The sequence below is a fragment of the Protopterus annectens genome, chromosome 3.part0 (assembly GCF_019279795.1).
Source record: "Protopterus annectens isolate FY-2018-M chromosome 3.part0, PAN1.0, whole genome shotgun sequence".
In the NCBI taxonomy this organism is placed as follows: domain Eukaryota; kingdom Metazoa; phylum Chordata; order Ceratodontiformes; family Protopteridae; genus Protopterus; species Protopterus annectens.
In genome coordinates, this window is record NC_056731.1 from 1,388,215,363 (window position 1) to 1,388,241,016 (window position 25,654).

The 25,654-nt window shown below is 38.5% G+C and overlaps 1 protein-coding gene across 1 annotated transcript in view; it reads right to left on the reverse strand.

The window, feature by feature from the left end:
• The window catches only part of NKAIN3 (sodium/potassium transporting ATPase interacting 3), a 2,685,286-nt gene that overhangs the window by 569,787 nt on the left and 2,089,845 nt on the right, over positions 1-25,654 (reverse strand). The gene's annotated exons all lie outside the window — the stretch shown is intronic.

Consider the following 25,654-nt stretch of genomic DNA (forward strand, 5'->3'; position numbering starts at 1 on the left):
GCAGGCTGTACTCTGGCAAAATAAACTTTCTAATCACTTTCCCATTTCCTGTGGTGTTCCTCAGGGCTCCATATTAGGCCCACTCCTATGTTCCATTTATATTAATGACCTTCAGTCAGTAATTCCACACACCACCTGTATTCAATATGTAGATGACTCTAGTATAATCTGTTCAGCCACTTCTCAAACTGAATTACAGTCTCTTACCCAAAAAGCATTCAATACTGTAGAACAATGGTTCTCAAACCGCTGCCTCCTCCAAAACCCCCCCAAAAACTAAACTGTTACTCTTCACACCAACCCGAAAGTCCACCCCTATACATTTCACACTCACATCTAATAATGGTACTCTTATTTCTCCCGACCTAACCACTAAACTCTTAGGAATAACAATAGATAACAACCTCAACTTTGATACTCATATAAACAGCACAATAAAACTGGGATCCCTTTATAGAATCAAACCCTTTCTTACACCAGTAGCTAGGACCGCTATAGCCAGAACTCACTTAATCTCCACTCTACTCTATGCTTCACCTATATACACCAATCTTTCTAAAAACAACCGCAACAAACTGGCAACATCCTATAATGATATTGCTAGATTTGCTACAGGCTCTCCTTTCAGAACTCATCACTGTCTTAATCTAAAACAACTAGATTGGCTAGAGTTTCTAAACCAGCTTCAATTTCACCAGTTAGCTATAGCCCACAAGACCCTGTATCAACCCACCAACACTCCAATACTCACTAGTCTCATTACCCCTTACAATAATCTCAAGAACTTATGCTCCTCAAACAAACTGCTGATCAATACTTGCAGATCCAACAACTCAGCAGGTGACTCCCTGTTCTCTAATACTGTTGGAAAACTATGGAATCTACTATCCACTGAACTCATAACTCCGACTTCTCTTTCACTTTTTAAAAAGAATCTAAAACTATTTCTCAATACACACTGGTTATGCTCCTGTACTAACCCTAACTAACTTTCTTCCTTCACACTAATAATCACTCTACATCTTTATAGTCTTATCCTTAAAGAATCAATATACCATATTATTGCAAATCAAATTTATGTATATATGTATATAGTACCCTCTCCTGTACATTACCCTTTGCTGCTTACTGCTCAAGTTATGCTCATTATGAGTATAGTATTTTTTAATAACCATTTTTTTTATGTAACAATAGCTGTTTTTTTAAGTTTGGTCTGCTACTACTTTCTATATTGAATTTTGTATGTGTCTTGGAGCTTTTCTCCCTGGGCCTCTACTGAAAATGGACATGTATCCAGTTAGACTAGCCCGGTCAACAAATGTAAAATAAAATAAATAAAGAAACATAAAATAATGCTTCATGCATGTGCTTGCAGTGTGGAGTTTTCATGTTTTCCCTGTGCTGCCATGATTATTCACAGAGGAAATAAAAGATTGTTGTAGGAAATTGGTGGTCCTCAAATTATCCTTAGGTGTGTGTGTGATGTATATATGTGAGTGTGTCCTGCAAATAGTCTGGAATCCTGTGGAGGATTGTTTCTTACCTTATTCATTGTTTGCATAGATAGGCATAAATAGTGAACTCAGTACTGAAAATGAACAAATGAAGAAATTCCTCTGAATGTGCCAGTCATTAGAAAGTGAGCAACCAGCTAAACATATTTACTGTTTTTGACTTTTCTTTGTCCTTATCATGTAATATAATGCATAGCACCTGTGTACTACATACCACAGTGATCACACACAGACCCTTTTAAAACTGCAAATTCTCCATCCGACTGAAAAAGAGTTGTTGCTCCAAACTGGTTGCTACAAATGTCTGGCTGCAGTGTACCATGTGTGCCAAATAACATTTCCAGCATTTCCAGGGCTGGTTCAAAACCAATGCTGCCAATGTGCCAGTCAACAGTCTTGTCATAAAGAATTCAACTTTGACTTGCTAAGCTCTCAAAACTCAGTGGGAAGGAAGTTAAATCATTTTCATATGGGAGTTAACGATTTCTATGCTGTACATGCTTTAACAGTTCAATTAGTAGAAACTCATTCCATTTCCATCCCAAACTTCTTTTGAGGAGGAGGAGGCCCATTGAGACTTTTGAAATAGACTGTAGATATGTGCCTCACATCCTCTGTGCTATATCATTGACTAAAATGTTAAAGGAAGCCATTGGACAGAATTATGTGTAGTACTATCAGCCATATAACTCCATGTGTAGTTAGTATTATTTTATAATTTGCTCTTTGCTAAAATGTCATAATGAGGGTAGCCATATTGATATTTTTTCTTTCCAAGCTAAGGGTTCTTCTTTCAGTAATGCGTTACGATATGATGTGATATAATTTTAAAGCTTATCATTGTTTTCCTTTAGCAGACCAACTTTTCATCTACTCGTAGAGACAGGTGTCTGATGTTTATTACCTATCCAGATGTGTCATTATCCCATCCATAGTAATAAATGCTCACCATAGCAATACATCAATTTAGACATTTTTAGGGATCATGGTGGGGTGACAGAAATGTGTATTTCAGGAAAGGCTACCTCCTGCAGTAGTTTATGTCACTTGAAGCATTAAAGGTGTTAATTTTAAACTTACGTTGAATGCTGTTCTTTCACAATTCACAAGACAAATTGTCAAAGTAGCCCTGCTTCAAGGAAAATAACTTAAGAAGCAATATCTTCATATCTGTGTGGCATTGGAAATGACTGCATAGATTAGGTCGTACTGCATCTGCACTGCATCTGGAAAAAGAGGAGTGCATGTTTTGATTCAAATATCAGAGTTGGGCAAGAAAGGATAAAGATGCAACTATCTACGCATACCTCTTAAGTCCTTCTTGGTAATTGCTCTAGCTTTAATGTTGATATCCTCCCACGCTGGACCTTTTTCTTCACTCTGCATGCTATGTATCTCACAATGAATCTATGTACATTATAGGTAGGGATTTTAACTCATAGTGGATGATGTGTGTTTGGATAGATCCCTATGGGGAGTCAACACTATAGTAATCAGATTATTGAAAAGTTTGATCTTGTGCTCTGCTGCTGATCTATTACGCTGCACAGTACAGATTATACATTTACTCTGCCTTTATTATTCCTGTCAGATGATAGCATGTTCATGTTTGGTTTATGTGACAGGATCCATCTCCATCTCTCTACCTTTTGGAAATTTAAACCCCTTTTATTGAAATATGCTATTAGGGTTAACTCTGTCAAGCTGTGGATTACTAATTAGTGGGATACAACTAATGCAAGCAATATGAGTTATAATTTACTCTGAGACACATTCAAATTAAGGCTCAAAACACGTGTATCAATATAAAAAGGATGAAATCAAATTAAACCAATGAGCAATGAAAATGCAAGTGCAAAGTTACGAATTTTGAATCAATATACAAAGCAACTGCTGTATGGATAAGCTTTTGTTGTAAAATCTCAAACAAATTAATATACAACATAAAACTTTACAATTTTGTCATAATCATAATGAATGGAAGAGATTAGAGTTGTATTTTTGGGCAAAAGGCCTAACATCTCAAAAAGTGCTGTCAAAACACTGTTTGGATAGGATCTGCAAGACTGCCATTGCAACTCTGAATAAAAGCATAGGAAAGACAGTAGCAGGTCTGGCAGAACTAAACTAGATTATCACTCACAAGTACCAAACCTCCTTTACTCAACAAAGTCTGGCAAATGTGGGGAGTGACAATATTAAAGCTTACCAAAATAACTGAATAGAATCCATAAAACTGAATGCAATTTTCAATAAGTGATGGTTATTTCTGCTATCCATAATCTCTAAATGGTCTTGTGCTGACATTTTATAAAATCTATTAGAGAATCCTTGAAGACTAGTTAAGTACATCTCTACTTCAGCAAGTGAAGGCCACTGATATTCTTCTAACAAATTCTATGTTGGCCCAAGTCCTGATGTTTGCCATAACTGGGTAAGATGAAAGCAACTCAGAAAATTATAAGCCTGTCTCAGTATTGCACATGTTATGTAAAATATTTGTTAAGATCTTGACTAATAGACTTAAGTTCTTCAGTACCTAATAGCAGAAAAGTGTCAAGTCTTTATTAAATATATGTATGCCAACCCCTCATCCCAGATGTTTGCATACAAAGTCCTATTACCACAGTTTATATTCATCAAGGCATTCAACATGATTGTCCCATCTCTCATCTTCTATTTGGTCAGTGGTATTTTCCCCAGAATGATTGTTGACTATACAATTTTGCCATTATGGTACTACATTTTCAAAGGATCCCAAACTTCCTCACTTCCTGGTTTATGGATGATTACATCATCTAAGTAGCACAAAAAAGATTATGCATTAATAGCTTCAAATAAAGATTTCTCTGTCAGATTAGTAGTTATAAAAATTAATAAAACTAAAAATAGTTCCAGTTTCTCTTGCAGCACATACAATAGTATGTAATTTAGAATAGTTGCCATGTGACATTCTCACAGAATGCACTTACCTAGGTACTCATATTTCCCTAAATATGGCCAAGATAGCTGGTAACTCCTTTAAATCTTTTGTAACATAACATAAAATAAAATCTGCAGTTGGAGAAATGTGCTGTTTCACTTTTTTTAGTAAGACACAATTAAAAATACACTATAGTTCACTGCAATTAATAATTTAACACTTTCATCTACATTTATTTAGACTTCTTCAGAATAAGTCACCAAACAGAAACTTGCCACTTAGAGATAATTTATAGTCAATTGCATGACAATAATTGACAAAATCAAGAGCCACTAAATTAGATAAAAGAAATTTAAAGTGTGTGTATGTATGTGATTGATAACATGCTAATAAAAATATATGGAATGATAGTTTGAACTGTATATAAACATATATGGACAAAAGGGAGCATGCACAGTGACAAAGCAAGTGGTGTCACCTCACAGCAAGAGATTATTTGGTTCAATTCTTGGCTGGGGAGCCTTCTGTGTGGAGTCTGCATATTCTCCCTTTCTTTGCATGGGTTTTCTCTGGGTGGTCTGGCTTTCTCCCACATTCCAAAGACATGCAGTAGGTGGACTAGACACTCTAAATTGGTCATAGGTATGAAAGTGTGCATTCCACATTGCAGTATGTATCTCTCTCTCTCTCTCTCTCTATATATATATATATATATATATATATATATATATATACACACACATATATATATATATATATATATATATATATATATATATATATATATATATATATATATATATATATATATATATATATATATATATATATATACACACATTGACTGACATACATTGCCTCAGATGTACAGGTATTTGCAAGGCCACGTAATGGAGGCAATACTTTGAACCTTTTGCTAGCCAGGAGAATTATGTACTAGTGCCAGCGCTCTGCACTCATGTGATGACTCTCCTTGGCAAAGGGGGGGTGCAGACAAGCATTATTAGTACCTGATTTGGCAAGAAACAGGTACAGCATATGAACAGTGTGGGTGGTCACAGCAGGTCTTTAAAACAGGTGCGATTAAGGGTTACTGACATGATACTTACTGCAAAGGAAAGACATGGACATTGTAACAAAGAGGTTCACCACAGAAAGTAGACCATTAATGCATAAGAGGCTCACTGAGGTTGAGGAGTTGTTGGTGTCTTTTCCGTATCAGGTGGAGTGCTACTCATAAATGGAGGTGGCTTGAATATGGGAGTTGGGCTGGACTGGCAGAAAGTACCCATGTGTCGACAGGGGAAACACCACATTAATAATGTCCACTATGTTACATTATAGCACCCAACACTGATTGTTCAAAATGAAAGACTGACTGAGGCCCACTTGCATATCTGTCCTTCAAGGCATTTGTAGTCTGCAACTGCAATGGCTTGCATGACAAGGTATGTCTGTCAACATATGCTGTAATGGAATGTTTATATGTAGCACAATGCATTCCACAGGGTGTATAGATCCATAGGTGTGTGGGTTGGCAGTGGAGTCATGTGTTCTCATGCTTTCTGAGGTCCTACTTGTTGAGGGTAATACAGGGCAACATAGGGCACTTTGGTTAACAGTGATGGAAGTACTGTCCGATAATACAGTGGCACTATCTATAACATTAGATGGAGAGGTTCATGGGATCATATGTTGATAGGTTGTTACAGGCCTTGCAGTCCAGGGGACCACTGAGGAGCCTAGTTCCCAGTCACCCCCAAGTACTACCTGTTTAAACAACTTGCACAGGTTCACACAAAAGGCAAATTAGGTCTGAGGGAATCAAACCCTCTACCATATTAACATAGCTCACAGGCTTAAACCTCCATATCTAACATTACAAAGGATCCTGAACAGGTAGTGTCTGAACACAGTGTATGATAGATATCATCTACTTGAGAGTCTCTGTCAGCAGCTCACATAGCATATGACATGGGCACTGCCTCTGAGGTATGTATACCTACCATAGTAAAAATATGTGACAATGGTAAGGCAGTGCCAGGACTCAATGACTGTCCCCTGATGCACACTTGGCACTTGGAATTAATCTGCAGATGTACAGCAAGCACAGATAGATTCTACTCTCAGCACTGTGGAAATGGTGAGTGTACTTTGTAGCTTGTGGGCAGACATGTATCAACTGCTAAGTGACAAGGACCATGGAAATGGATCACTGATGGCAAATGCTGCTTCCATTGGGATACCAATAGGCCCACTGAAACCTCAAACTGGTCTGCTTTCACAGGTCATGCTGTCTATGGGTAAGGGAGGATCCAAATGTGAGGTGGTCAGACACAGGCCATCCCATATCAGACTGCACAGACTGATAGTGAGACTGCTTTGGGGTCATCTAGGGGCACATGGCCTGCAACCCTCATGTGTGAGTGTCACTCAGGTAATGCATAGCATTACTCTTTCGACTCAACAACTAGAATGCATCATCCGACTGCAAACTCTTCATTTCACAGTTCTACACCTACACCTTTCATGTCACCTGTGAGCACATATCATGCCACCTCAGTTGTGCACTCATTGGGCTGAACACATATGCTGTCTCATGAGGGTGTATGCACGCATGGTTCCATAGCTCTATCAATTCCTGCTATGGACTGTATCAAGTCCCGACCCTGCCAGTCAATGCAATGGACACCACCAATGCTTTCATAATGGCAATACAACCCCAATGCTGGAGTATGTGATTCTTGACTCTCTACAACCTCCCAGAGTAGATGGTCTCTGTGTTCACCTCCTGTGACCCTACCTCATATTATAACATTGCTCTAATTTGTCATGGTGTCCCCCACCTGTGCAAGTCATGATGACTGTGAACTGTCCAGTCTTATCCTATGTGGGTATGGTGATGTATTGTGTACAGTGTAGCCATTTTATGCATTGCCCTGCATGGTATCCTTTCATCTGTTTTGTCTATTTCACAGCCCATGGTTTCAGATCAGATGCTGATTTTTCCTAGTGCTGTAATGTACTCCTCAGCTGTGGTACTGCATGTTCTTTCTATGACATTTAACCTTGTCTTTCTGTTGCTGTTATGAGTGGTATGTCAAGATCTGCTGGATGTATATCTGCTGCTCCATTTGCTTACACAATGTATGTTGTGGCACATCTCACACACACAACAAATATCATGATGCATATGTCTTTATTATATTTCAGTGTCTCTATGGAAGTGTCTTAACATTTGAGACATATCTTCAGTAGACTGAATAAACATGTAATATTGCCTCATGTTTCTGCATGGGTTGTATTATAAGTCATTTCTGGTTGTTTAGCAGAATAAACAACTAGGACTCTAGAGCATATCCAGCATCATCTGAAACACACAACAGATGGCATATTATCTATGTCCTGCTCCCTAGCCATATAGTACCTGTATATACAGGCCTGTCTTTCTCTAGGAACTATTGGTGTAGTTCAGATATATACCAAACATATGACTCATGTGAACTGTCTGGGTAAAACAGGTGCACATTATAAAAATGCTCTGGGCATTAGAGACCACCTGGCATTTTAGGGAGTGGGAGGCCTTCCAGTTGATGCATCACAGGCCCTCTGGACCAGGTGGGACTATGATAGCAACATATGTGCAATTCATAGTTCCAAGGATCTCAGTGAAATGGGCTATGTCATAAAAGGCACCTGTGGTGTTGGTTCTCTCCTCTGCTGTACGGCATCTACATGTTGTAGCATAATGCTGAGGAACTAGCTTAGGATTCACAAAGATGATATCTGAGATATCCCCAGTATATTCCTTGTAGGTTGCTGGAAGGATCCTATCATTAAGATGGCTAGAGTTACATATACCTTGCATACATTTGTATTTATAGGAATTGGCATACAATGACTCCCACTTGATGCTTATGACTGGTGACACAGTTCATCTTGATTCTTTACAGTGTTCCTGTCCACTTAGTAATGGTCAACATCCTGTTTTCCTGTGGGCTGGTGGCATTTCAGGTACTGTCAGTACCTCCTACTTTGGCACAAATGAACTTGACACGCACAAGTTTGAGTACTGGCTCTGATGATGGCTTCCAACATGTGCTGCTGCTGTTGTTATTGCATGAATTTCAGTGTTCAGAATAGGTATGTGATGCCATGCAGCACTGGCTGCTCCATGCTTTTGTGAATATGTCTGCAATTTTACCTTCATCTTTCCTTTGCATAACCCACATGGACCATTTAATTTGGTATCTTCATGTAATAATGTATATGCTGCAAACATGCTAGTTTGTGCAGAGCACAGGCTATCCTGTCTGTGCCCTAGGCAAGGTAATAGATCAGGGCCCCCAAGAACAGCCCCTCCTGTGGCAACCCCTATCCCCCCACAGTAGCCCACTTCCCAGCCATTTCAGTATTCTACTACTTGGCTATTTCTTCCCACTTACCATAAACATTATTGAAACCTGTTAGTGTGCATACTGCTTTCTTATTTACTTCTACAATGAGTGCAGATATTAAAATAAAATAGCACAAACACTAATAGCCATTTGCTAAACAAACAATACACTCTCACAATGAATACAGACTTAGCATGAGCAGTAAACTTCTCTGCCCTTGAAACTCGCATTCATTGAAGCAGCATTAAAACCCACATTCAAAGAAACTGCATCTGGCTAGTGGAGGATTAAGTTTACTTCTGGGCCGTTTTCAAACCATAGACTCCTTGCACACATGTTAGGGCCATGCATACATATAGGTGTTCTTTGACTCATCTTCCTGATTGTATTAAATTATATTCCTTGTACAATACAGCACCACTTGTTAGAATATGTTTCAAATTTGTAGTTTTGAACATTCTTCCAGTAAACTATGAAACAAAATGTATGAACCAATAATAACAAAACTAATAATTTCAGAAAAATTCAACCATCAAAGGCCATTCAGACATCTGCTATTACAATCCGCCAATATCAGTCAATAAGCACTATGTCTGCAGAAGTAAAAGTCATATGAATAATTCCATATTAAAAAGATCTGTAACTAATAAAGAGGTTACTACTGGCAAACAACATTACATTTCAGTCTTTCATCTGCAAATTCAGTGTCTGCTGCCCTTGAATTAATTACCCGTGTAATATTAAAAAAAATGGTAAGCTGGTAATATTGCAGTAGGGAATGACTGACAAACTGGCAAGTTCATAGTTACTAGACATCTCATACAAAGGAGGACACACTCAGAAGTGCAGAACCCCTATTTCCTCCTTAAACTGCACCAAATAATCAGCAATCGAACGCGCACTGCAATAGCAGCATTCCATCTGCATGGTGCGGGAGTAGAATTCACAGCCTTCTGCACCAAAGGCAATTTTGCTACTAATGTTGCTTTTAAATTTTTCAGCACGAACAGTGGCTGCCATTTTATACAAAAAGCTAGTTGCACATTGAAAGCTAAACTTAACAAGAAAAACAGTAAACTTCTCTTCCCTTGAAACTCACAATTCCACGAAAATGTACTAAAACTCATAATCCCTTGAAAATGCACTGAAACTCAAACTCACAATTCTGTCAGCAGTCTGGTAGTTCGTAGACTATTCAGACTTTTGTCAACACTAAAGCTCACAATTCCTTCAGCAGTTTGGTAGCCAGTGTAGAAGATTCAAGCTCTTGTCTCCTGTAACCCAATTACAGGGTTAAGCCTGATCAAGTTAATTGATTAGCACAAGAAATCTGGACAAAGCCTAAACTAATGGGGGGCAAATTCCCAAAAACAAGGACAGATTTCAAATAGTGCTCTTATAGACTTAGAAAGTTCCTAGAATAGTGCCATTTGTCTTGGCATGCATTTTCTGAAGAATATGAAGTCTGAAACTCAGATGTATGACATTATTTATTCAATCCTCAGTGATTTGCCAGAAACCCAGAAATTTTATGAGGAATAGGCCAAAATATGAGGCAAAAATCTGGAGAATTCATAGCATCATAGGAAATTACTAGGCTACTAGCCCAGGGGCCCTTACAAGCCTAGCCAAATATTATGCCCTTGTTCTCAAAGTCAGCACCTATTACCTCTGTGTAGCAGGGACAAGGGTGGGCTCCCAGTGGTGAATTTTCTGTCTCCCATCAAATCATCCAGGTTGCGCTTAAAACTGGTCAGTGAGGAGCTCTGCTTAATGTGAAGGGGGAGCCTATTCCACAGATGGGGGAGCCTCTGGAACACAAATCTGACCTGCCAGCATGTCTTATTGATGTCACAGGCCAGGTTGAGATCCCTATTATGAGTTACCTGTATGGTGCTGAACTTATGGATATGCAGCATTTCCAGTAAGGCGGGGTCTGAGATGGCCTTATATGCTAGACAGAGGTCACCTCTGAGCAATCTATATGAAATGGAGTAGAGAGACAGGGACTTTAGTCTATCCTCATAGGATAGATGTTTGAGACCCTGGATTTTCCTAGTCAGGAACCTCCATGATCTCTCCAACTGCTGTAGGTGCTTAACAAGGTACATACTGAAAGGGGTGTTGTAATCAATTATTGGCATGATAAGGGAGAAGTACAGGGAGGTTATGACTTCTTTTTTCTTGGAAACTATGCCTCTACTTATGAGGTGGGCCATATAGAATGCCCTTTGGACCACAGAGGCTACATGATGGTCAAATGTTAGGTTGCTATCAACATGGGTACCCATGTCTCTCACTACAGATTGCGTGCTTAGGACATTGTTGTTTATGTTACAATTTGCAGGGACATCCTTCTTGCCAAAGGGGTTGATACACTTTTTAGAACTGAATTTGAGGCCATGTTTTTGCCAGCAATCATTTGTTTGGGTGAGACCCTTTTGGAGAATGTCCGCATCATTTGGAGAGTTGATGACAGCCCCCAGTTTGCAGTTATCTGCAAATCTGGTCAGCCATAGACCTTTGGGCTTGGCCTGCACATCGGAGAAGTAGATTCCAAAAAGCAATAACCCCAGGACTGATCCCTGAGGTACACTGCTAGTTACTGGTCTACTATTAGAGGTTGATTCCCCTATTTTGACTGTGTGGGTTCTGTCAGTGAGCCATTTAGCTACCCATCTAATGACATATGTGTTGATGCCCAGATGGGTAAATTTGTATGTAATGCCTGAGTGTGGGATGGTGTTGAAGGCCTTGGCCAAGTCTAGGTAGGCAATATGCACCTTTTTTCCCTCATCCAGGGCCTTGGTGACCGTCTCAAAGAAGTCCACCAGGTTTAACAGGCATGATCTCCCTTTGACGAACCCAAACTGAGTAGGGTCGAGTGCTTGGAGACTGCTGATGTCCTTGTTTATGAGTTCCATGATAATGCATTCCATAACCTTATAGAAGACTTACAGCACTAACAGGTTGAGAGGTATGCATACCTCTCAACCTCTTAGTGCAAGAAATCTGGGCAAAACCTAAAATAATAGAAATACAATGGCCCAAAATAGGGATAGATTTTAAACATTGCTCTTTTTAACTTAGAAAGTTGCTAGAATAACAGAATTTGTGTTAGCATGCATTTTCTGAAAGATATGAAGTCTGAAACTCATAATCATTTAGTGATTTCAATCTTCCGTGAATTGCCAGAAACCACAAATTTTATGAGGAATTGGCCAAACATATGAGGAAAAAATCTCGTCAGCTGAGAGGTATGCATACCTCTCAGCCTCTTAGTGTAAGAAATCTGGACAAAGCCTAAAATAATGCAGATACATTGGCCCAAAAATGAGGATAGATTTTAAATATTGCTCTTTTGAACTTAGAAAGTTAATAGAATAACATGTTTTGTGTTATCATGCATTTTCTGAAGAAAAAAAGGAGTCAGAAACTCATATATAAGTCATTGTTTTGTGACTTCAGTCCTGCATGAATTGCCAGAAAACCATAAATTTTATGAGAAACAGACCAAAACTACAAGGCTAAATCTGGACAGTTGAGAGGTATATTGAAACGGGATCTGTGAATATGTTCGAAGTTTCACTACTTTGAACCCCACTTCACCGAGTCCACTTGTTCGAAGTAGTGAAACTTCAAACATTAACTTCGGCAGTCACACTACAGCGCATAATGGGAATATTCCCTTTTTCCTGCTATAGTGCGATCTCGGAGTTGGTATATTTAAGTAGGGGGGTGTGGGGGGTGCAGGGGGGCTTGCTCCCCCCCCACAAAAACATGTTTTAGTGGGGTTTTTTTGGGTAGCCTGGGGAACTAGACTTCGGCGAAAGTGCACTTTTGTTGAAGTGGACTTTCGCTGAAGTGTAGGGTCTACTGTTCTATTTCAGAAAAGTGTATTTTTGATGTAAAGCAGTAGACCCATTGAAACACACACACACACACACACACACACACACACACACACACACACACACACACACACACACACACACACACACACACACACACACACACACACACACACAGACACACACACACACAGACACACCTACCTTCTCTCTGCTCTCACACAGCAACATAGACACCTTCTCTTTCACACAGCAACACACACCTTCACTCTCATACAGAACAGAACCACTAGTTTAAATTATATACATGCACATAAACACATACTTTATCTCTCATATGAACAGAATTGCTAGTTTAAATTACAAATACACATACACACACTTTCTCTCTCATTCAGAAATGGAACGGCTACTTTAAATTACATATACTCACATACACATGCATATGTACACACACACTTATTTTTAGTTTAAATGACACTTTATACATTTATACATACATACATGCATACATACATACACACACACGCCTACCTTCTTCCTTAGAGAAATGTCTAGTTTAAAGTCCATGTGGAAGTGTGGAATGCATTATGCATTTACTTTCTACTTCCGCAGTGGCAACCCACACATGGTTCTTCTTAAAGGAGAAAACACCACCATCATGATGTTTAGAAGTTTTTTTAAAATATATTATTAAAATGAATGCTTAAGCCTCCTTGCCTGAGTGCCCCCCCCTCCACCCAGCCACGGAGCCCTCAGCGACTACCTATGTCACCTAGTGCTGGATTCAACTTTGGGTCTGATGGCAGAGGTCAAGAACTAAAACACCTACCCCAGCCACAGGGCCCTCAGCGACTGCCTATGTCACCAAGTGCTGGATTCGGCTCTGGGTCTGATGGCAAAGGTCAAGAACTAAAACATTTAAATAACTCAAAGGAAAAGAGGGTTATGATGTTTTTGCTGCGTGTGAAGTATATTTCTTAAATATATTTGAGGGTTTAGTGCTGGTCTCATAATGCAAAAAAGATTAAATGTTTTAATTGTTTTACTGACTATTTCAGAGAAAGTGTGGTGGAAAAATGGCACATGACTGAATATCTGCAGCTGTGTGACATGTTTTCATGAAGTAAAACAGATGAGGGACAAGCTACATTATTCTGAATAAAATGTGTAATTTAGCCATGGAAGGACTGAGCAAACTCCTCACCACTATTGTTTTTTTTCTGTGTGTACATATTGAATATATTTGAGTGCCTGTGCTTTACACTGATTGTTTACAAGTGGAATGCAGTAATAACCTCAAAAATATAAGCGTATCAGATGCTGATGAGGAAAAAGTTCTCCATGCATGGGGATAACTCTGTATGTAAACAAAATTTTACAAGAGTGGCATAAAAGCTGGTTTGAAAAACTCAGTTACTGAGCATGATCCATAATTTATTTTCTACAGCACAAGGATGCAACTTTTACCTGTTGACAAACAGCTTATTAAGAAGTGTGGGTCTTTAGATGTGTCTAACCATGTGTAGGTGGATGAAGACTGAACTCTCAAGTTTCTGCTGCCCGAGGTTCAACTCGCTGATGATTGGAGTTCCTGCATAGGAAATCATTGTTGGCAAGTTCTGCCAGCAGTGATACCACTTTTGTGGGGAATTTCCCCTTTTTAAATTGGTGTGACTATGTGGTTGATAAATATAAATTCAAGAGGTTTGTGGGGCTTTAAACAGGTTATGTTTTTTTTTAGCAAATGCAGTTTGGGAAGTCCGATCCTTGGTGTATTCAGTTTCATCCATTCATAGTGGAAGTGTGTACAAATATACAAGCTATCAAGAGGTCTTCATAGCAATTTACTTAATATTTAGTTTCATCCATGGTAATAATATGAAATACTGCCCAGTTGCTTGTTAGGTGAACATACACACAAGTTATGTGCATTTACATCTATGTGTAATTGCTCACATATATGTATGCATGTATTTACGTGTGTATGTTGCTGAAACTGTTTTCAAACTGTTCACGCATTCTCTGATTATTGATTTAATCTTATCTGATCACCTGCTTTATTTTATGTAAGGCCACTGGGGAAACCAGCGATTGTCCTGATGCATGGCATAGAAGCTCATCCTAAAATGGGTGCCAACATATCACAGAATATGTACACACATGCGCACGCGCACGCAATCATTGTAACATTGTATGTACATATTTAGTCTGTTTTCTGAGATACACCATCACATACAGAACATTTTCGGGATGTAGTAAGAAACCAGAAAACCAAGCTAAAACTCAAATGGACACAGAAAGAAGAATATGCGGACCCCCTCACAGAAGCAACCATGCCTGAGAATTGAACTGAAAAACTAATCTTTCTCAGGCAGCAGTACTAACCACTGCACCATCGTATCTCTTGTTTTCAAACTGTCAGTTTTTGGAAATCATTGAAGCTATTTGAAATATAAGATGTCACTTCAGAATCAATTTTTACAGATGCGTTCTACATCAAAGTAAATCTTTTTAAACTATGGAGTCCTTTGTATAACAAGAATAAGACAATCCAAAATGGGCTATATCATAGGATATCAACACTTTTCAGGTATATTATGCTTTCATCTCACCTTGTATCACATAATGCATCTGAGGCATGGCAGGAGCCTCTGACACTGCACATGTGTCATCTTATATGTTATATAATGTACAAAGTAATGATTTGTGTTTAATGTGGATTCCAGCTTGGGGCTGCATTTTCAGTCTTGTTGACCTTCTGGAGTTTTAATGTGCAAAATGTAAGACAACAATAAAATGAACGGTATAATATACAGTATATACAGCTATTTGAATTTACTGTATGTTATGTACTACTCAGTGGTTAACTAGGTAAATGCACTGGTCTAAGGACCATTTTCAACCATGACCAAGGCTAAGGGCAGTGCAGAGAAGCATATAAAATTCAAGAGATTAAGTAAAAAACAAAGAAGGAAGATGTAGTGCTTTGCCTACTGGCAGACTAAAATAGGGCATGAAATGCTGGAAGGTTCACTTCAGAATGACAGAAGATGCTGTAATGATGCCAGTTTAGCAGTAGTACTTGATGCAGGAGACAGGCTGGCTTTATCCACTCTGAAAGTCTGAAAGGTGCAGAACTCATTGTCAGGCAGCATGGGCACGCTCACTTTTATCACTAGTGTATGTGATTAAAACAGTCCTGCGGAAGGCCAGCACCAAATGTGAGATGAACCCTTCTGTACTGTACCAAGAGGTGCAATGAGAATACATCACTTAAGGGGGCTCAGCTAAAATGATGTAACACCAGCAAACATCCATAGCACATGACATGCCTTACTGTTTGAATCAGGTCTGAATTTTATGCAATACAAAATAATAGCATTTAGCATATGCAAATACCAATACATAAGTGTCTAACTAGTATAAGAATAAATAAAAGGGTGGATTCTAATGGGGTTCTGATGCAGGAGACATAATACAAAAGATAATCATCATTCAGAAAAATCAAATATCCAGTACACATGTTTATTTATGAAAGTCATTCAAGAACTGAAACAAGAAGTCATCAAGAAAGTAATTGATTTTAAATCCCAGCAGTTGTTTTCCTGTTTAATATATGTACATCCTAATCACCACATTTCATGCTTCACGTACTCTTGGATGATCTGTACAACATAACATGGTTTCTATCATCATTGCTAAAACGTTGAGTCAGGCAACACTAACCGGACTTTTACATGCATTTTTTATTAGATACATTACTTTTTTTTTTGTGAGATCTGCCTAATCTACAAACAATTTTTCATGTTTCCATCTTCAACTATATTATGGTGCTAGACAACTTGAAGTTTATTGGCGTGCTTACTAAACATTAAATTAAATTAAGGTGCAGAATAAAGAAAAAGAAAACACAGCCATTTTGCTTTGTACACAGGATTCAATTCAATCCAGTTCAACTTTATTGTAGTATGTACAAGAGACAGTGTCACAAAGTACAATGAAAGTCTTATTCTGCAAATCCTCCAGCAACATATAAAAACAATGACAACTAACAAGAACAAGTAATCTAAGACAACAAATAGACACTAATATAAATACCAATATCAGTAAATACATATAACTGTGCATTTGTGCAAAACAAGCTTGTTCTCTTCAAATGTATGCCAACTCCTGCCGGCTGTATTCCATGTAATTTATTCTCTAAATATCCACCTCAGGTATAGATGTGCCTTCTCCAACAACAGCCAGCAGTCATAGGCAGAGCATCAACTGTGGCACTTTATGCCCTCCTCATGGAGGTGGAATTGGCAGCCATATGTATCATCATAGTCCTCATGATACTTATCATGGCATTATCTTTGGACTGTGACCTCCAGGAGGCATTGGCATTGCTGGACACAGTCCTTCTGGAGGTTACACAGCATGCCAGTTACCTCCATGTCAGCATACATATAGCTGAAGACTTTGGTCAAATTATAACACTGCCTGAATGTTGAATCACAGCAATGGCTTCCCACATATCTGGGGCAGGTTGTGACACTGAATGACAGAGAACCCCTTGCACGCTGATATACCCACTGTATACCACCCCTTGTAGGCTGATATCCAGTGGGTATACACACATGTGAAGTAATGATCTTGTACATCACTGCAACACCAGTGGGTGTAGTGGTGGTGCTCTCAGTCACAGTAGATACCCTTTTTGACAGGTATAGTGAGCCTACATGCCATGTATTCTGTAGGCATTTTGTGGGTGAGGCCAAACTGACAGCCTGGACAGCAGGTGTAGTCTCATATAGAAGGGAAACAGACATGCAGTGTCACCATACCTGGTACTTTGACTTAATATGAGTGTTGCCATCTTTGTCATAACCTGCTCAGGTGCTGATCCCGGTCTGCTGTCCTGGCCTAGATTCTATATCTGTCTTTGTATCAGTGGTCTGCCCTGCCAATACGCAACACAAGAAGAGATAACAGAGTTTTGATGTCTGCCCCTATACCATGTGATGTTCTGTGGTGTACTTGCAAATGGAAGGTGGGCACATGCAGCCAAATAACATGCACACATTTGCTTTGGCAGTCCCCTCAATATAAACATCCAAAGTGCCTGTAGAACATATGCTGTGGCCATTGTGTGCTCCCTAGAGTACAAATGCGCTGAGGTGATATATAATATATTTGTTATAACTACTAACACGGCTGGTCCCCCTGTGAGACATGCACAATTTGACCACAGCCAGAAGTGGCAATCATTCAACCTGCCAGGTTACCCATGCATTCGTCATCTCAATGGAGGGGATGTTATCATCTCAAGGCAGGGATGTGGAGAATGACCTATCACCTATGATGCCTGCAGTGGAAGGTACCACCCCTTCCTTTTGTAGACCTGTTAGCCACTATTCTGTGGGCCTGATATAAGGCCCATAATATGGTTTGTGGGCTTGCTTTTGGCATTGCTACATTGGGCGATTCCTGTCACCCTTGGCACTGATGTCATGGACGACCATGCTCCACATGTAATCTTTTAGAGGCTATTAGGCCTCCACTTTTGTCTGCAGGTGCTGTCCATGGATCTTGAGTGCCTGTACAATGGACATCATTCTTCACAGGACTAAGTTTGTCTAACCTCACCATCTGTTCCCATTGCACAATATACTACATCTTGGAATAAAAGAATATATTGAGGTGGGATGACAATGTCTGGGAGGGATAGGATAGCTATGAGATGTGGTAGCTTGGTTTGGCAGTATGTAACAGGACAGGGTTCCACAGAGTGAGGAAGGCAGTAGAGCTGACTCATGGTAGGGACTGGGGCATACCTCGGTGGTAACCAAGATGAGCAGGGTTAGGGTCCGACGTGGTTATGTCTACAGTTTGGGTAAGTAAAATTCAGAGGCTGACGGGTATGTGTAGGTGATGGGGGTGACACAGGCTGCAGGGATGGGGATTGGCAGTTGTGCATAGGTGACAGAGGGTGAAGGATTATAATGACAGAGGAGGTGTGCAGATATCCACAACATATGTTCCAGCAGTGAACTCTCACACCACATGTGTACACCAGGTTTCAAGGAAAGAGGGAGGCATTTTGTTTTTGGTGGTTACCTTCCCACCAATGCAGTTGCATATGTACAGGTGCATACACTACATGGCCTGCATTTGTGGCACACGCTACAGGCCAGTACAGGAAAAGCAGCATAGTGACCCTCAATACAGTAATATTGCAACAGTTTCAAATAGGCAGGTACTTACATGTATATGGCATTAGTAATATACATCTTAAGTCTCAGTATAGGGTGAGGTATGACATCTTAATTTGTAGGTTGGCAGCCCATATATACAGTGATAGGAAGACAGTTACACCAGCTTTACATTTGCAGCTGTAGGTGCAGGCTTCAGGTAAGTATAATACAAATTCATATTGGTAGCAGACTTCCCAGTACTGTTAACATAGGCTGTTTCTGGGCATGCATTCAAGTTTGTGTGACACTTTTAGAATAAATTATACCACAGAATTGTAGACCATGTGCACTTCTTCTTCTCTCTATCCTGTCGTAATCTTGCTTTTATGCCACCAGTCAGATGTTAAGCGCTCAAAATTTGTTTCTGATGCTGTTTTCTTGCTGTGTGCCTTAGTTTCTGATATGGTAGATCAGTAGTAACTATTATTAATACATACCAGTTTGCACCATATCTATGCTATTTTTATTATTATTATTTTATTATTTTACATTTGTTGACCTGGCTAGTCTAACTGGATATATGTCCATTTTCAGTAGAGGCCCGGGGAGAAAACTCTAAACATGAATAGTGACAATGTTAAACATATGTAAAAAAGACATTTAAAATCACATAAAATGAAAACATTGTTAAAAAGAAATTATAATAATACTCAGGTTATAAACTCTGAAAATATTGTAAAAATTATACTAAAAAAACAAAATTATTAGAGTAAAGGAAACAATTATACGAAATACAATAGTATTTGCTATTGAGGCAAGATTATGTTAACATCTGTGGTTTGCTATATTCCACAAAGGCACATCTGTGAAACACAGAGACATTGAATTGCATGCCACTGGCATGTTGTACATGGCTGCGTGCGTATGGAGGCTATGCTTGTATGTGCATCTTCCTACTTAGCTGCAGTAAGGCATGCTATACATGATTCAACATCCTGTATAAAGCATGCCTGACAGACTGTTATACTGTTTTTGCTGTATAGGCCTAGCAATGACTGCAGATGCCAGTGCCCCCTTGGTGATTGCCTGTTTGGTGCATCAAGAAGAATAACATAAAGCTGTACTTCTGCACAGCCAGGTTAGGGAATATCTTGTGGAACAATATTACAAGACCTGGCAGACCTTATAACCAGGGTAACTAGCATCACCTGTACCACTGAGTAGTGCAGCTGCCAGCATGATAACCTGTGATTCTATAACCTTGAAGATCTATTTATTCATTTCATTTTATTTTGCTGTATTTATCCAGTTGGGTTTAGTTTAAAACCCATTTTCAGGGGAGGCCTGGGGAGAAAAGCTCCAACATATTACAAACATTTTTAAAAAGACATTCAATAGTAAACATGAACCAATATTAAGTAAATACATTTGCTAATTAGATTAATTTCATATGAATTAAATGCTACTATAACAATATAAAAAACTGTATGTTGAACATTGAACATTTGAAGAGGTGTATTAGTGGTTTTATCAAATAGATAGTAGATCAATCGATTAGTGCATAGGAATTCAAAGAAATATAAGCAAGGAAAAGAACTCAGCAGGACAAAAAAAGTTAAAATTGTAGTTAAGGGGTAGGATATTAAGCATGTTCACAGTCATGGCTATCATAAGATTTATAAGGTGGGGTAGCAAACAGTGTTGCAAAACTATGTATGTGGCTTGGAGATGCTAATAAAACAATTTAAATATCTGTGAAGACTGGTTGTGGAACATACGAATTCTGAATGAAGAGAAGTGGTTTGACAATATGGCAAGATGAAGCTTACAGTGGCGTTTATCCTGAAAGTATACAGGAGAACATCTATTGAATTTATATATGAAATTTTACAGTGGTAGCAGGATGTGGCTCCATACACTATCGGAATAGAGTCACCTGCAGAATTAGATGATATAGTTATAATTGATAATCATTTTTCTCTAGAGTGTAAAGTTTTATTGGGAGAATAGTGTTGTATTAAGTTGTTAAGGGCTGGACAATTTTCTGGGTTATAGAAAAGTCTGTGTGTTGTAATTAGCAGAGAAAGAGCTAGTTAATGTAGTAGTTCTAATCAGTAGTGTGTTCTACTGTTATAGTTTGAGATAAAAGTAAGAAAATTGTGGCAATGGATCTTCTGGCCATGCCAGTGAGATAGTTTTTTACTCCATGTAATGCAGCCAGTTTTTGATAATTTTTATTTATTTTTTTTAAACATGTGTGATACATGGGGATCAAATTTCACAGGGTCTTCTATACTGACACCCAGAAATTTTATGTTATTTACTTGTACTATCATGATGTTCTTGATGGAGGCAGTAATGAATAGTGTTGTTTTGGTATAGATGTGTTTTGGGGTAACGGGTAGTCATTTTTTAGGGTTTATATGTATTTGCACGTTATTTAGCCATGTTTCAGTTAATACAGATTATAGTCAAGTAATTAGTGTATTAAATAAAGGTAGCATTTTGTGCAGTGGAGAGGTCATTGGCAAATATGTTGAAAGGTAAGAGGCTTAGGCCCGGTAAGAAGGTAGAAAAATCATGTTTCCATTTCACTGCTTGTATTCTGTTTTGAGAGGTAGTTATGAAACTACTGCAGAGATGGAAATCCTTATTGAGCAGTACTGGTGGGAAACAGCAGCTAAAGCTTTTGAAGATGGTGGGGAATAGGCTTCTGGCATTTCTGTGAGGTCTGACAACAGTAACAAAATTCAACAAAGAAGTAGTGCTGTGATGAGATTGGTGCAGAGTTGGCTTGAAGGCAGATGCAGGTTATGTATTAGCTGAGAAACTGTGCATGAATATGTTTTTTTTAATATCTTTGGTTGAGATAAAATAGCAATTTGCAAATAGTCTGAAAGATCTATATTGATTCTACCCTTGTGTACTGGAATAATGAAAGATTTATTTCCATAGCAAGGGGATTATATTTTTAGATATTGATCAGTTTATCAGAATTTAGACTGGATATGGGAGGGTGGCCTAATGGTTAAGGTGTTTGCCTTACAAACACAAGGAGCAGGGTTTGAGTCTCACAAGGGATAATTGGCTAGGCTTAAAATGGCTCGCAAGGGCAGTTAGCTTAGTACTAATCTATGAACCTATATGCAAAAGCCTAAGCTGCTATTCTAAGATATTCATCAGGTAAATTGTCAGGGGCAGTTGTAGTAGGCTTTAATTTTTTTGAAATATTTTGATGGCATTTGTGGGAACTGGCTGGAAGGAAAAATGCTTAAGGATTTCATTTGACTGAGCAGGGACATAAAGATCTTGATTAGTCACCTGTTTTTTTATTAATGATAGCACTGTATGTATAAATGAAAGGGTAGGCATTGGTATTATTTTGCTTCTATGTGTATGATGTTGGATTTTTGGATGTGTAGCTTGTCCTGGATTTAATGGTTTGTTGACTGAGGCCCAGAACAGTTTTTGATTGTGTGTGTGTGTGTGTGTGTGTGTGTGTGTGTGTGTGTGTGTGTGTGTGTGTGTGTGTGTGTGTGTGTGTGTGTGTGTGTGTGTGTCTTGACTGGTTAATTAGTAGGTTAAATTAATTATCTTTTTGGTGATAAGTTGTTCTGTTAGGTTTCTCAGTTGTCTGTATGCTAATAAAAAATAGGAGCTGTTTTATTTTTGTTGAAACCTTCTAGGCTTTGTCTTGTTTCATGAGTTGTTTAGTTGCTAAGGATAGCTTTGACTGGTTTTGTTCTGAGGGGGACTAGTGTATTTAGAACACCTAGGAAGATATTCCTGAACTCAGAGACAGCATCACCTATGGGGAGATTCTTTAGTGACTCCCAGTAAAGTAGGTATAGTTTATTAATAAAAGCATCTTTATGATAAGTAGTACGTTTCCAGGCTGTAATGATGCGTTTTAGGGATATTTTTTGGTGCCTTATGGTGTAGATTGGCAAGTGATCACTTAGTCTATTTGATAGCATTTCATGGGATGATATTTTATTTGGATAGGATGTTATTATCCAGTTGAGGACTGATTGGTTGTGGCTTTGTCATAAATAGTTTTAGTAGTTATAAGGTGGGTGAAGTACAGATGTATACTATTGGTTGGATTTTCACATTCTATTTTTTGCCAGTCTATAATAACATCACTCAATATTAGGGATCCATGAGGGATTTTTTTAGAGTGCCAGCAGAGGATATTTTCCAGTGTTTTAGCATTGTTACCTGGGGTTTTATATCATATAGATATAAAGATGTATATCAGTTGATTGAGTTTTCAAAAACTCAAACTCCATATGGTTGAGACCATATTATCAAGGTTTGTAAAACTGGAACCTTTTCAATGGAGACTGTGGTACAGTGAGGATTGGAAATTTATCCTTTTCCTCACTGTAGTACGATCTTGGAATTGGTATATATAATTTGTAGGGGTAGATTTTTGTGTTTTCTTTTTTTTTTTTACATGTTCGTGTTTTTGGGAACTCGATCATATGGTCTCTTCTATATTTTTTTGAGTTTCTGATGTAGGCCTATAGATATATATATATATATATATATATATATATATATATATATATATATATATATATGAGAGAGAGAGAGAGAGAGATTGTCACACAAGTCCCATGATTGTCTTATGAGTGTTTAGTTTTAGAATGGTTAGAAGGATTTGTGAGTTAGTGAAAGTTGGCAGTGTGTGGTAGAAACTCATGATATCTACTGTATTTTTGTAGAAAATAGCAACACCTCCAAGATTTTTCTTGTCCATGTATAATTGTCTAATCTGTTAATGTTATAACCTGGCTGGGTAATTTCTTACTTTTTTTTTTTTGTTTTCTGACAGAGCCAGATTTCTGTGTCAACTAAGACATCTGGATTGTGTAGCGCTTGTTATCAATATTTTCTTAGCTGTCACGGTATAGATCAAAACCAGGGTGGGACTAATGGTATCTATAGAGCTGCTTCTGTGGATATGCTGTCTGGTGCTTTAATATGCTGGTTAGGTCTAGATTTGGGTGGATCATGTCAATGCTAACTTTTATGGTTATGGATGTGTGATGGTAAAGGTAAGGATATTTTACTTGATTTTATGTTTAATACCCATTTGGTGAGTACATTATTGCTTCTGTGGATAATTGTAATTGAATAGTAGGATATATCAGTTGCTGATACAGAGAGGGTGTGGATGGGAGATGAGATTCTGAGGCATTTTGCTTGGAGGACATGCTATAAATGTTTTCTTGGAATAGTGATTGTAATTAATGTTGGCAGTATGTTAACACGTGCAAGTAGGAGAAGAGATGGTAGCATGAGGAATTGTGGGAGAAACATGCTGCTTCTGAAGCATAAGAAACAGAGGGGGTTGAAGAACAGAGGATGGGGATGTCTTAACAGAGGAGTAGGGTGGGTTTATTTGGGTAAAGTAGAAGCTGAAATTTAGAATAATTGACATAGTGGTGCAGTGGGTGACATTCTCGTTTCACAGCAAGAGGCTCCTTGGCTCAATTCTCTGCAGGACTGCCTTTCTGTGTGGAGTCTACATATCCTTTCTGTGTTCATGTGGCCATTCTATGGATGATCTGGTTTCCTCCCACATTCAAAAGACATGTGGTATGTGGATTGGATATAGGTGAGAGTGTGTGTGTGTGTGTGTGTGTGTGTGTGTGTGTGTGTGTGTGTGTGTGTGTGTGTGTGTGTGTGTGTGTGTGTGTGTGTGTGTGTGTGTGTGTGCTTCAGAAACTGTCAATAAGTTCTTTTAAATGCTAAGAAGTGACCACTGCTTAATCTATTATGGGATGTCTGATTCAGTTCAGTTTGAAAGTCTGTGCCATAAATGCACAGCTGAGGTAGTTAACACCAGATCAGGGATTATAATATCAAAAAGAAATATTATTAAAAAAAGTGTCAAAGTGGCAAATACATTATACAACGCCTTCCAAGATTTTGGAATAAGTTTCCCTTTTAGTCAATAACTTCCTTTAAGAATAATCCTGCAATGTATATGGGAAATAGAAAATATCAGCATGGGATTACCATGACCCAGCTTAATATATACATATATGTTAGTGCTGTCACTTCACAGCAAGAGGTTCCCAGGTTCGATTCTAGATGGGGTACCTTCTGTGTGGAGTCTGCATGTCCTCCCTGTATTCTTGTGGCTTTCCTCTGGGTGAACAAATTTCCTCCCGCATTCCAAAGACATACAGTAGGTGGAATGGACAATCTAAATTGGCCATAGATGTAATTGCGCATGCGAGTGTGTGGTGCAGAAGAACTACCGTGGCATGGCTAGCCACTTGGTGTTGTAAACTTTGGCTCTAGATAATTTTCACTGTTGAAGTGACATCTAGACCCAAGTTCAAAAATGGTAAAGGGTTTGTGGATTGATGGATGGATGGTTTTGTGTGCAAGCATATGGGTCCCTAATGAAAGTGAGGCACTCAGGATATTGAATTTAAATGCTACATCTGAAAACATGGAAGCTTGTAACAGGAAATATGTAAAGACCTATTCAAACCTAATGAAATGTTGCAGTGTTTCAATGTTATGTAATGGTGTAAGACCTCCTTTGAGATGATTATTGACCAATTTCCAAGAAGACAAAGTCCAGCAGACCCTATTTCTATACTATAAATCAAAATTATTTTTAAAACACAGTAATCTCTCTACTCACCTTAACTCATGTGGCAGCTTATTCCATCTTCTCCCTATCCTCATCTGAAAATATTTCCATGTAACAATAAAATAAACACATTCATCTTCTGTGCAAGTCTGATGACTGTGTTTATTT